We start from the raw sequence: 12,587 nt of genomic DNA, 5'->3' as shown, positions 1-12,587 counted from the left end.
TTTTAAAAACTTATGTATCTGTTTTATTTTTTAGGTGTCAATTTGTTAGAGGAAGAGTAGATAAATGGGTAGGAAGGAAAGTGAGATGTTAAAGGGGGAGAGGCATGGAGGGAAGGAAAGCAAGTGTAGAGGGTGGGTCAAGTGAGGCTGAAGTGCAGTCACTGTGTGGCGTAAACTTTATCCATGTGTGATAAGCATGACATTTCTAGCTTCAGCAAATTGATCCAGCAGGACCTAAATAAATGCTCTAAAAGGTAGTAAAAAGTGGTCATTTTGAAAGCTTCTAACTGTTAACCTCATCAATAAGCTTATATCAGACATTCTGAGAAATTCAAGCTGGGCACATGTGTGCCTTTAGGGAAGGAATAATTTTGTTTTTCTAATACAATCAGTGGGGTAGCTCCCCACTCAAAACAGCATTTTCACACAGATTTATCTGTGGGATTGAGACCAGTGCCTGGCTTGTGTATGTCACATACTCTGATCACTGTCTCTCATTCTTTATGCTTAAATGGGTAAGAAATTGCAGTTTGTAATTCTGGTGTGCAGCTGCCAGGTAGTGCCTTTGACATTGCAGGAATGAAAAAATGTGTGACCCTTTCCTCCCCTTTCCCTCTTTTTTACCATTTAGAGTCTGGTTTTAGGCTGGACACACTGATCCTGTTCTGTTCACCCTGGGACTGCTGATCTAGGCAATTCACAGATTCCAAGCACTTGGGAGATCCAGATGAAGAGACAAATAACTGTTGCTCCCCACCCCTGCTACCGTTGTTCTCTTCCCCTTCCAATCCAAGGGCAGCTGAGGGCCCCTTAAAATGGGCAGCATAAAAAGAAGGTAACATCAAACAGCTTAAATATCAAACATTAAAGACTCTACACTTTAATGTTAACTGAGACTAAAATCGCTTGACAGCTGTTCTTGTCAGTAAAGTGCAGTGCTGTCTTGCCCAGTAGGTGGGGATAGGGGTCAGGGTGGGAAGAAGACCTCCTGCTTTTGAGCCTTTTATCAGCATGGCCTGCATTGAGCTACTCCTGCTGCAGCAGTCCCCATGTAGTGCACTCACTTAGGTTGTGTGCTGCTGTTGCCAGGAGTCCCAGGCCTTTGATTGGCAGAGAGAGGCCCACGGAGTTGGCCCTCTTTAAAGTCCGCCCCCACATCCTCCAGCACACAGACAGTCAAGGCTGTTCTGCTCACAGAGTGAGAGAGCGGGCGAATGAGCCAGTGCCTGTTGCTTGGCTGGTGCTGTTTTTGCTGGCAATGGGTAGGGTTTGATCACTGACAACAAACTATTACAGATTTTGCTTCTCCTACTGGCTCCTGGATCAGCCCAGAAGGATGGGTTTAACTGCTTTGTCGCCATAGCAGCCCTTAATGGATTGTTCTGAAAAGTTACAAGGAGAGCGAGAGGATTTGTTTAAACCTGTGCGGGGAAACTGCTTTCTGCAGCTCTGAGCTTTACGTTTTTTTTTGGTTTTTTTGCGCCCCTTCAGCACAGCAAAGAGGAAACTGAATGATCTCTGGAGCTGCTGGAATCCAGGTACTGTAGCAGCTTTGTGCAGGTTGTTTTGCTCCTTTTGGATGAGTTTGAACCCCCTACCACCTCACGTTGAGAATTTTGTGTGTGTGGTGTTTTTTGTGATGGTCTTGTGCTACTTTCAATAGAGATTAGTTGGGACTTAACTAGGTCTTGTTTGCCAACTTCAGATGGACTCGGCTTTCTTATTGTGTTTGGTTTTTGTCAACAAAATTCCCACTCTCTCTCTTCCCCTGCCTCTCCATTGTGCGTGGTATTATTTCTATAGTCTCTGATGTTGGAGTGATTTTCTTCCTTGCTTTCTCAGCATGGGTGAGCTATACCAAGCACAGGGCTTCCATATCTTCTGTCTTCATGTATGAGACCAAGGTCGTTTTCCTGTCTTGTCCTTCTGAGATCTTAGTTATTGTCCTACTGTTGGTGGAAATATTTAGATTTCTGCCCCTCTCTTTTGCAGAGGCAGGAAAGCACCCAGGTAACTAGTGCTTCTTTGAGAGGGTGGCCTAATGTAATCATAATACAATATAAGGCTCTAATGTCTTTCTTTGCCTGCACTGGGGACCATCAGTTTTATAATGGGCTTCTGCCTATGTAAAAAAACAAAATACTGCTGTGGAGACAGCAGACTTTACTCCTTGGGGTGAGGAGTGGAAAGGGAGTTCAGATCGTCACAGGTCTGTCTGAGATGCAGAAAACCAGAATTGACAGAAAGAGGGGTGTGTGTGTGTACACTTGCATAGCTAGTTGTATATGTTGATGAAAAGTGCTGTGTAAATGTAAATAATTAATTATTCTGTGTTCCATTTAGCTTTGATTACTTCTTAAAGTTTGTAAACATTTCAATCTAAAATGGATGTTGTTTTAGCTTGTGTTTTTAACTATATACACTGGTCTTTCTGTGGGCTGCACTGTCCCTTGGGGGTAGATATACAACACAAGATACCCAGTTTCATTCCTTGTACCATACAGTTGGTGAGGCCTGGCATTCTCATAATTCAAGTCCTTCAGCCTGGTATAAGTTCTTTGTGCCTAAGGCACCTGTCACTTCCATTAATGTTAATAGAGCTGACACATGTGCAGAGTGGCTAGAAAATAGATGCTTTTTATTTTCTGTTTACAGCATGAATTTAAGATACCTAAATCAAAGGACTTGTCTTGGGCTTGATTTTTCAGAAGCGTTAAGCACCCACAACTGCACTTGAAAGTCAGTGGGACCTGTAGATGCTCAGCACTTCTGAAAAATCAGGCCCTTAACATGTTACTCTGTGTTGATACTTTAAAGTAGTCTTGTGATAACAGTTACATTACAGGATAGGAAATGTGGTTTTTCTTAACCTCTACATTTGGCGCACAGACATTCACCCATGTTTGCAGACACGCAGCCTGAGACACACCCATGTATACATGTGCTGGTCTCAAGGCTTCAGTTCTGTAAAAATTTATACTTTATAAAGTTGCTTTTAAGTCACAAACAACATGACAGCACTGTAGGAGCTTTAGCCTTGGTGATGCAATTGTCTGTTCAGGCTGATTTCTTAAATACTAAATTAAACACAACCCAGCCAGTACCCGAAAGGAAACTCTCCCCTGTACATCAGACACTGTTGTAAATCTACATGGTATTTAATGACACCATCCCTGGTCATAACTATGCTTTGCAGAAGCCCACTGTAAACATGACTTGCTCTAACACACTTCTGGCAATAACACACGCACATACTCTTGCATTCCAGTGCTCTCAAGTCTACCAGTTTTTTTTTGTCCTCATCCAACACAGCAAGAATTGACAGAAAATATTTTTAGCTTTCGAGGATGATGTTCAGCTCCATCTGTCTGCAAAAAAAAGTCCATGTGCTGGAGAGAGAAGGGGACTAGTCTCTCATATAGGCTAAAAATGAGTGCTGCTGTTACCGAAAAAAGGGCATCAAATCAAAATAATACGTTGCATGTGTATACATTTGACTTTCTCTTTCTTTAGAGTGACACTGCCTTATATCTGCTTGATTTCAGTGAGAACATGAAGAAACCAGTTTGACTTTGTGATGTAGAGACCTTCATTGCTGCCCATCTTGTAAAATCAACATGTGCACAGTAGTTTTTTCTGTTTTTTAAAAAAACAGCAAAAAAACCCACAACAATGTATGTGATAACACAGGCAACACATCCACATCTCTGAGAGTAGAACCAGGCCCTTAGGAGGTTAATGGTACAGGTGGTTGTGTTAAGAATGGACCACTTTGTGATGTTAGTTGCCACAGATGTCTGTGACTGTAAGATGAAGAAACAAAGTCAGCCATTGAAATTTATCCGTCTCCAGTTTAATTTCATCATGCTGGCTTTGATTCCTGCCAGAGAGGTTCTTAACAGTAATGGGAATCAACCTGTGACCCTTGTTTGACTCTCTAGATAGAGCCTGGCATGCAGCTCTCTTTATCTGTAGGTCTGCTGTTGGTAATAGTTTGCACTTCTCTAATGCCTCCCATCTATTAATATTAGAGCATTTTTCCAGCTCTAGTAAATTAAGCTTCACAATATCCCTATGAGACAGAAGTAATATTAATGCTCATTTTGCAAAGGAGTAAATGAAGACAGAGAAATAGCTTGTTTTTTAACCCCATGAAAGCCAGTGGGGACTGTTGGTTCTCAGAACCTCTGAAAAAACAGATCCTAAATAATACCTAGCTCTTAGGTAGTGTTTTTCTTCCATAGAAGAGCTTTATGGTGGGGTGTGTGTGTGTGAGAGAGAGAGAAATATGAGTATCATTATCCCCATGATTTGCCCAGGGTTGTGCAGGATGCCTGTTACAGAGACAAGAGTCACACCCAGATCTCCTGAGACCAGTTTGGTGCTTTAAAGGGACACTGTCAATATGAAATCTTGTCAGTTTTAGAAACCTGAGATATAGGTAATTTCAGGTCCTATGTCTTCCCCGCAGACCCCTGCCAACTTTTGTGGCTTTGGAATCATATTTTTCTGTTTTTAAAAGTAGTTTTTCTCTCCCCTGTTGCTGTTTGATAACCCCACACAAAGAAAAGAGGAAACTCACCTTACAGGGGAAATGGTGAAAATGGCTGTACACAAAGTACTGTCAAATGCACACAATAACACTGAGAAACAGAGACAAATATTTTCTCCACTTGCCTTTGTACTTGCACTTGTTACAACAGTAGCTAAGAAATTTCCAGACAGAAGTGTTCTATTTAAGTCAATGGTGTCCCTTTAACCAGCATTCCTGCCTGACTCACATGAAGCAGTGCAGGGGTGCTTTGTGTACACCCATCCTGTCACAGAAATGAGAAGCTGCTGGAATCTCCCCTTACTTAAATAATGAAGAAATATAGAGGAAGAAGAAAGAGAGGACACAACTCCCACTTCCTCCTATCAAAATGGGTGGGGAGGAAGGCAAGAAAATTGGGCATTAAACTTAGTCAAAGAAAGTTATAAAATAACCCAAATGTAGTGTTTTGATACTGTGATATAGCATCAGTTCCATACCTCTGGTGTGAAGAGAATGTTAATTGCACCCAAGTCAGGAAATGCCGGTCAAGACTGATGCATAACCTTAACTCTGTTCATTAATACATATGCATTACATTAGTCTTTAGTTGTGCGATCACATACTATTTCTCAGCAATGCAATAGAATATTATATCAATTTTTCTAGAACTCTAGGTACATGTGTATGGCAGGGAGTCTTAAATTCAAGTATGTGGAAAGGATATGGTAACTGACACATAGAAGGCTTTCTGGGGGGGAAGAAAGAAGGCTTGGCATGCAATTAGGAGTGCAGTTTGCAGTACTGTTATACATGCTCTGTTTTATAGCTGGAAACCACCATAAGATGCCAAAAGTTGAATCCTGGAGCTGTTTTCTATTGCAGCCTGTATGGAGTGGAACACCAGCATTTCAGAGGAGCATAACTGGTACTTTGGCTGCAGCTAGACTTACGCATCCCCTGATGTGTGAGGAACATAAGGCACTGAGGTACCCAAATGGTTCTTACGTGGAATGCCTCATTTAACCAATCCCAAATTCCTCACAAAGGCAAATCTCCTATGGAAATCTTAAAGTGATTTTCATTGGCATCAAATCCTGCTTTTTCATATGTGCTTGCAAGTCCCATTGAAATCAAATGGAATTAAGTTAACACCTAGGAGGGCAGAATGGAGCATCCTGTATTAAAAGGGATACTGTGAGCTCAGTCGTGAGGGACAGGGAGAAGAGGGCAGGGGGAGAACTGATTTATTTAAAAATAAATACATTTTCCATAGAGTGTGTTTTTATTGTTTTTATTTAAAGAATTAAAATGTTCAGAAGGCTTTTTCTGCCCCCAAACTGTGCTCATAAGTTTCTTCTAGGTACCCCTCTCCATTGTACATCCTCTACCTTCCCCCCCCCCCCACCTCTTTCCTTTCTCTCTGTACACATGCCTGCTTGCTGATTCTTCAGTTTCAGCTCTGCTGCTGTTGGTGGCGGTGAACACCCTTTTGCAGACCTTGTGGCTTGGTGTGCAAGGGAGCTCCTTCCAGTGTAGTGTATGAGTCTTCCACCAACAAATCAGTGAACTGTACACCAGATGTTATCTAATGCACAAAGTAAACAAATTTGGGGGGAAACACCAGGAAAATAATGTTGTTTTCAGTTATAAAGATCTTATGGGTAAATAAGTGGTACAAAGTTTTGGATGAAACTATGATTTTTTCAGGTTGAGGGTGTCCTTTTAATGCCCCTGGCTGTAGCCTGCGGTGGGAGTAAGGTGGTTGCGGGGAACCTTCCTCCTTGGAAGCCAGGAGACTGTTGTCTGGGGGTCTTGGACTATTCAGGCCTGGTCTGCATTTAGAATGTAAGTCAACATAGCTACGGCACTTGGGTATGAAAAATCCACGTACGATCATCATAGTATGCAAACCTAATGCCTGGTGGGGATGCAGCTAGGCTGACAGAAGAATGCTTCCATTGACCTAGCTACCGTTGGTCAGAGAGGTGGAGTTCCTACAGTGATTCAAAAACCCCTTCCGTTGCTGTAGTCTGTCTATGTTTCGAACTTACAATGGCATAGATAGGGCACTGCTACAGAGGTTGAAGTGTGGAAATGGCCTCGGTCTCAGAGACATTCATGCAAACTAGTTTCGCTGTTTTGAATACACCAAAACAACTTGTTATGAAAGTGCTGAGAGAGAGAGACAGTCGGTTTTCATTGTCCCCATATTGAATACAAAGATGTGGAGGGAGGAAAGGAAATTTTTTTTGTTTTGCAAAAGGTGTGGCTTATAAGAACCCGGTTTAAGAACAACTGTCTCTTGTGTGCGCTGCAGGAATGTGGAAAGACCATGCGTGGCTTGTAAACTGATCCACCTTGTTGCTTTCAGAACTTTCTAATCAGGAGGGGAGGTGGTGGTTAACTATGAATAGAACAAAATCATAGCTTTCAGTTTCCAAATATGCATCTTCTCATACGCAGTGTGCTCTCTGAGCTGAGTATTATGTACACAAGCTTTTCATGTTGCCTTAGCTGGCACTTAGCACTTGGGTTTGCTTGGGTGTTTCCTTTTCTCTAGGTCAAAAACCCCACTCAATTTAATGAAGGGTTGTTCCTGTCATCTAGCTTCTTATTTTGGCCTATGCTATTGGCCTCCATGTAGGAAGAACCAGGGTCATACTGTGGCATTATCTTCTGTAAAACGGTCTGCTTCATCTGCAAAAGGAAACTAGTCCCTTTTTCTTTCCCTTGCCAGCTAGTGCAGTGTTGCTTTTGGAGGAGTAGGGATATTTGTTGTCATTCACTAATGATTGCTGTAAGAAGTTAAATAGCGTTTTATTGGAGGAAATGCATTTCACTTTGAGGACACCTGTGAAGGAGCAGGAGAGAAGGCTGCCAGGCACAGCAGGGATTAAAGAAAACCTCTGGGCTCAGTTAGCTCTGCCTCGTTCTACCTGCAGCCAATGCCAAGCCTGGAGGGGGAGAAAAGAAGGGAGCCCGGCTCAGTCAAGGGCTGAATGGTGAAGAGGCAGGAGCTCTCTGTATGCCTGCCTGAAGGCACAGACCAGCAACCTGCCTGCCAGCACAGCCACTGGAGGCAAGTGAGTCTTCCCCTGCCAAGGGGAACCTACAGAGAAGCCTCAACTGTGGGGCAACTGGACTAAGCCAGGCCACGCTCCAAACTAAAGGACTTACATAGGGAGCAGGCCAGGAAAACAGGCCCTGAACTCCCCCTTATGGCTGGGAGAAAGCTCCATCTCCCCTGTTTAGGGGTTGAGCGACACGGGACCCTGAGCCAAGACCTGAGGGAAAAGGATGAGTCAGGTCACTCTACTGCCCCTGTAACCAACTATCTAGCCACTAGGCTGCCTGGCCACTGAAGACCCTATCACAACACCCTATAGTGTTACCATCTAAGTAATGATTGGGAGTGGTGGGTGCTTTGACCAGTGGCTTGCAAAATCTGCACATGCTCCCCAGTAACTGCTGTCTTGGATTCCCTCTGACAAAAGGGAGTCCTTGGCAGCATAGCTAAACTGGTGGACATGCAGCTGTTTACATGATTCGCTCTCCCAAAACCCTGATGGGATCCCATGGACTGGAAATATTATTGGGCCACAAATTCTGAAGGGGCAATGGAACTTGGAATTCCCATTATGGGGAGTGGAAATAGATTTCAACTTTCTGAAATTATGTTGGCAGGAAGACGATCTAGGATTTTTCATTTATGTATTTATTTATTTATTTATTTATTTGATTTCCACCCGACCCCCACGACCCACACTTAATAGTTAACATCGAGTTCCAAAGAGAATCCTGGTATAGGGTTTAGCTGTTGAGACAATGGCCCAGACCCATAGCTGGTGTAAATCAGTGAATGAAGTTAAGATCTGGTCTGGCAATGATACTTTGCACTTGCATATGACTCCCATTTGAAGATCTCAAATATTTGAGGTTTGCTCATTTTTTAAAATATCCCTCTGATGTAGGGAAGTAATATTACACTATGTTACGGAGGAGTAAACTGGCACAGAAAGAGGCTAGAGTAAAGGGACTTACCCAGGTCACATAATGAGTTGGTGCTGGAAGAAGAATATAGGAGTTATGACTGGCATTGATGTAACCGATAAGCATCCCCACCATAGTTGGTCTGTTATCATCAAGCTCCTGAAATTTGATTAGACTGCGAAGTAATCTTCCAAGAGAATAATACTTAGTACTTATATAGTGCTCTTAATGTTCAAACATGGAAGTGCATTATACACATTATTTAATGAATCCTCACAACAGTCCTTTGAAGGGTAGGTGTGACGTTGCACTCTATATGATTTCATAAAAATATGCTAATGAGTGTGAATATAATGTAACTGGGATATGCTTCATGCAAAAGGTCTCTTGTAAGGTATCATTACAAAATTTATAATATACTGAATGTGTTCATCCTATTTGTATGAATGTATCATTCTTGTATCTGAAACTAGAAATATAAAATATAACTCTGAGGGCCTATTGTAATTATGCAAAGTGTGGGCCATTAATGGTGGTTTGGAATCTTGATGGCTTCCGTTAACCAGGACAATTGACTGTAGATGGCTCTGTTTTACTGGTAAGTCTTCCTGTATACTTGTGTGCTGGGAAATGGGTAATGAAGTCTTTCACTGAACTGGAATCCATCTTTAACCTGGTGTTTTTCCATTGAGAAGGAGGGGTGGGAACCCAGAGAGGGACAAAGGATTCCTGCCTTATGCAAAAGATACATAAGTGGCTGGAACAGAACAAAGGGGGTGGCCATCATGAGAAATCCCCTAGCTACCACCTGAGCTGGAACAAGGGCTGTACCAGGGGAAAGGATTGTGCCCAGACTAGGCAGGCGTCCAGTCTGTGAAAGAAACTTATTGAAACATCTCTGAGGGTGAGATTTTATCTGTATTCAGTTTTATTACTGTACTAGACTTAGACTTGCATGTTTTATTTTATTTTGCTTGGTAATTCACTTTGTTCTGTCTGTTATTACTTGGAACCACTTAAATCCTACTTTCTGTATTTAATAAAATCACTTTTTACTTATTAATTAACCCAGAGTATGTATTAATACCTAGGGAGGTGGCAATCAGCTGTGTATATCTCTCTATCAGAGTTATAGAGGGCGAACAATTTATGAGTTTACCCTGTATAAGCTTTATACAGGGTAAAATGGATTTATTTGGGGTTTGGACCCCATTGGGAGTTGAGCATCTGAGTGTTAAAGACAGGAACACTTCTTAAGTTGCTTTCAGTTAGGTCTGCAGCTTTGGGGCATGTGGTTCAGACCCTGGGTCTGTGTTGGAGCAGACTGGCGTGTCTGGCTCAGCAAGACAGGGTGCTGGAGTCCCAAGCTGGCTGGGAAAGCAGGGGCAGAAGTAGTCTTGGCACATCAGTTGGCAGCTCCAAAGGGGTTTCTGTGATCCAACCCGTCACAGTAGGTTAACAATTATCCCCCTTATATAACTGGGAAAACTGAAACAGGGACATTGGGATGTGCCCAAGTCTACAGAATTAGACAGTGGCATATCCAATAATAGGAATTGATGATTCTCCATCCTGTGGCCCAACCACTGGACTAGGATTCTCATGGAATCCCTGTTGCTGGAATTATTTTAAAATAGGCTGGGCACAGGATTTGGCAATATACTTTGGGAAATAATCCTTCACAGACTAGTGAATGGACTTGATTAACTACTGTGGGATTTTTCCTCCCCTATAGAATAGGTGTATAATTTTTGAAAGAGTTTTTGTGGTTAGTTGACTGGAAATGTCTCATGGACATCTGTGCAGTCTTTCAGTTGTGTCATAAGTTTAATGTGGTTCTGGTTCTCAGTCTTGGAGATCCAGTCCCCATTCTTATCCCCTTTATCATAACTACTGCAACTTATTTGAATGGTGGCTTTAGTCTGGCAAATGTCAATCCTTGCAAAATTGATGTCAGAGGAGAGAAGGAGAAGCAGTTTTTCTGAGTGTATTCATTGTGCAAGTTTGAATACCTACTTTCAAAACAAAACAGCATGTCTAGGAGTTCCTTTCTAACCAGATTCAATTCTGCAGTGGCAACTCCAGACTAACAGGCAGAACATGAGGTACAGGGCAGGAGGTTTGCTGATGAGAGATTTTCATATATATAAAAATGACACACAAGGAATCTCTATTTCTTTCTCTCTCTTTGTTTTGGTGTGGGTATCTTCCTTGTGATAGCATCATGGACCTTCTAGAAGCCTTCTCTTTTAAATGGAGTAAATTGCCTTTTCAAGACAGTGAATTGAGTCAAGGGTGAAGAGGGCAGGTCTACTGGTCAAGTCACAGGATGTAACTGAAATGAGGCTACTGTGAGGGTAAAGCCTGGTTTGATCCTTGAATGGTGAATGCTTTTAGGGATACTTTTGGGGATTGAGGCTCTCCTATTTGTAGGCCTTGTCTACATTAGTCCTACTAGCCATGAGTCGTATTCCACTTGGGTTCTCAGAGCCCATTTTGGAATATCTATTGGGGTCATAATGGTGGTTTGATTGATAATGACCCCTAGAGGGATTAATGGGTAGACCCAGGCTATGCTAGCATTAAAGATGGTAAGTATATCAAATTTGCTCCTTTTGCCATGCGCCAGCAGGGTTGACACAGGCCTGCTGCACATTAGAACTTAAATCCCTGCTGGTGTGTACTAAGGCACCATGTAGACAAGTTCTAAACAGAAATTACTTGCTGTGCAAATTCATCCTTTTGTGCAAACTCCATTTTCTTCAGCCTAGTTATATCAGGGATGAATTTGGCCCATAATGAACTTCTTCTTAGCTTGTTTTCCTTCTGCTCTAGAGATTCTATCTTTGCTTTATCTCCTTCTTCTGCATCAGTGTTTACTGTGTCTTCCTTTCCCCTGGCAACTTGCAATAGTGTCTAAGTATTTATATGGCCCCTTGGCCTTCACCTCAGTATCTGAGCACCTCTCAAGCATTTTAAAATAGGAATAACAATTTCTGTTCCTTCCTAGCCTGGAGGAGAACATAACTCAATTAGTTTAGTGGTTTTTGTTTTATTTGTGTTTGTGAGAAACACTTGTTGAAGGGAAGCTAAGGCTCAGAGCTGAGATTTGTCGTTATTTCTGAACATGGAAAGGTCTGTGGCCAGTTATATCAAAGATGGATTCCAGAGGTTAGGCCTAGTTCCTGTGACGATTCCCCTATTGGTTGACCATTGAGTTGCTCCAATGGAACAGAGTCATGGGAGGTCATGGTTGTGGAGGGAAGGATGATTTTTCAGGTAGTTTCCAAGCTCTGGGATATCAGGGCAGTGATTACAAACTGGACTATGTATTCAATAGGGAACCAGTGGAGAGGGTTTGAGAAGTAACATATTGGATCCTGATGTGGTGATGTGGTCGGAGAGGTGCCATAGAAAGCAGACTTGGAAAAAACCTGTTTTTTTTTTACAGATTGATCTTGTGTAGAGCAGATCATCATCCTGCATAATATTGTACAGAAAAACAATGCATGGCAGTTGCCAGTAGCCCTGAACTTTGTGGATTTTCAAAAGGCTTTTGATCAGGTAGAGAATCACTGTGGCAGATAATATGAATCTATGGAGTCCCCAGCAAAATCATTCAAATTATTAGGAATTTGTATTGGAATGTTCAATGTGCAATAAAGATAAACTAGGAGCTAACAGACTGGTTTAAAGTGACTACTGGTGTTAGACAAGGTTGTATCTTGTCCCTCATTTTGTTTGTAGACGCTATTGACTTTGTGACAGACTGTCAACATGATTATCAACGTTGCCAGTCAGATGCCCTTGCAATCTCTGCTAACCAGAAAGGTGTTGTTAATAAATCAAAGATGGAAGTTATGAAAATTAATTTAGGTTGTCCATAGATTGAAGTGTTATGAAAACTAAATCTAAAGCACCACAGAACTGTTTCTATATACATTTGGTTTATAATGCCAATGGAAAAAGTGGGTTTTTAAAAGAAGCAAATTCCCTTTTAGAGTCTGCAACTCAAGACCTGCAGCACTTTACTAGAAGCTGAGTGGCTCGAAACAGGGCATTG

At 42.1% G+C, this 12,587-nt stretch overlaps 1 protein-coding gene across 3 annotated transcripts in view; it reads left to right on the top strand.

The window, feature by feature from the left end:
• The first annotated feature begins 1,173 nt into the window (after nucleotides 1-1,173).
• PALD1 (phosphatase domain containing paladin 1) overlaps nucleotides 1,174-12,587 on the top strand; it is a 170,761-nt gene continuing 159,347 nt past the window's right edge. For all 3 annotated transcript variants that reach the window (XR_013346656.1, XM_077821981.1, XM_077821980.1), the window contains exon 1: nucleotides 1,174-1,538. The gene's annotated coding sequence lies outside the window, so the exon portion shown is untranslated. The remainder of the gene's footprint in view (nucleotides 1,539-12,587) is intronic.

Source organism: Eretmochelys imbricata, chromosome 7 (genome assembly GCF_965152235.1).
Source record: "Eretmochelys imbricata isolate rEreImb1 chromosome 7, rEreImb1.hap1, whole genome shotgun sequence".
NCBI lineage: Eukaryota > Metazoa > Chordata > Testudines > Cheloniidae > Eretmochelys > Eretmochelys imbricata.
Note: the sequence above shows the minus strand (reverse complement) of the source record. Positions and strands in the feature narration are given on the sequence as shown.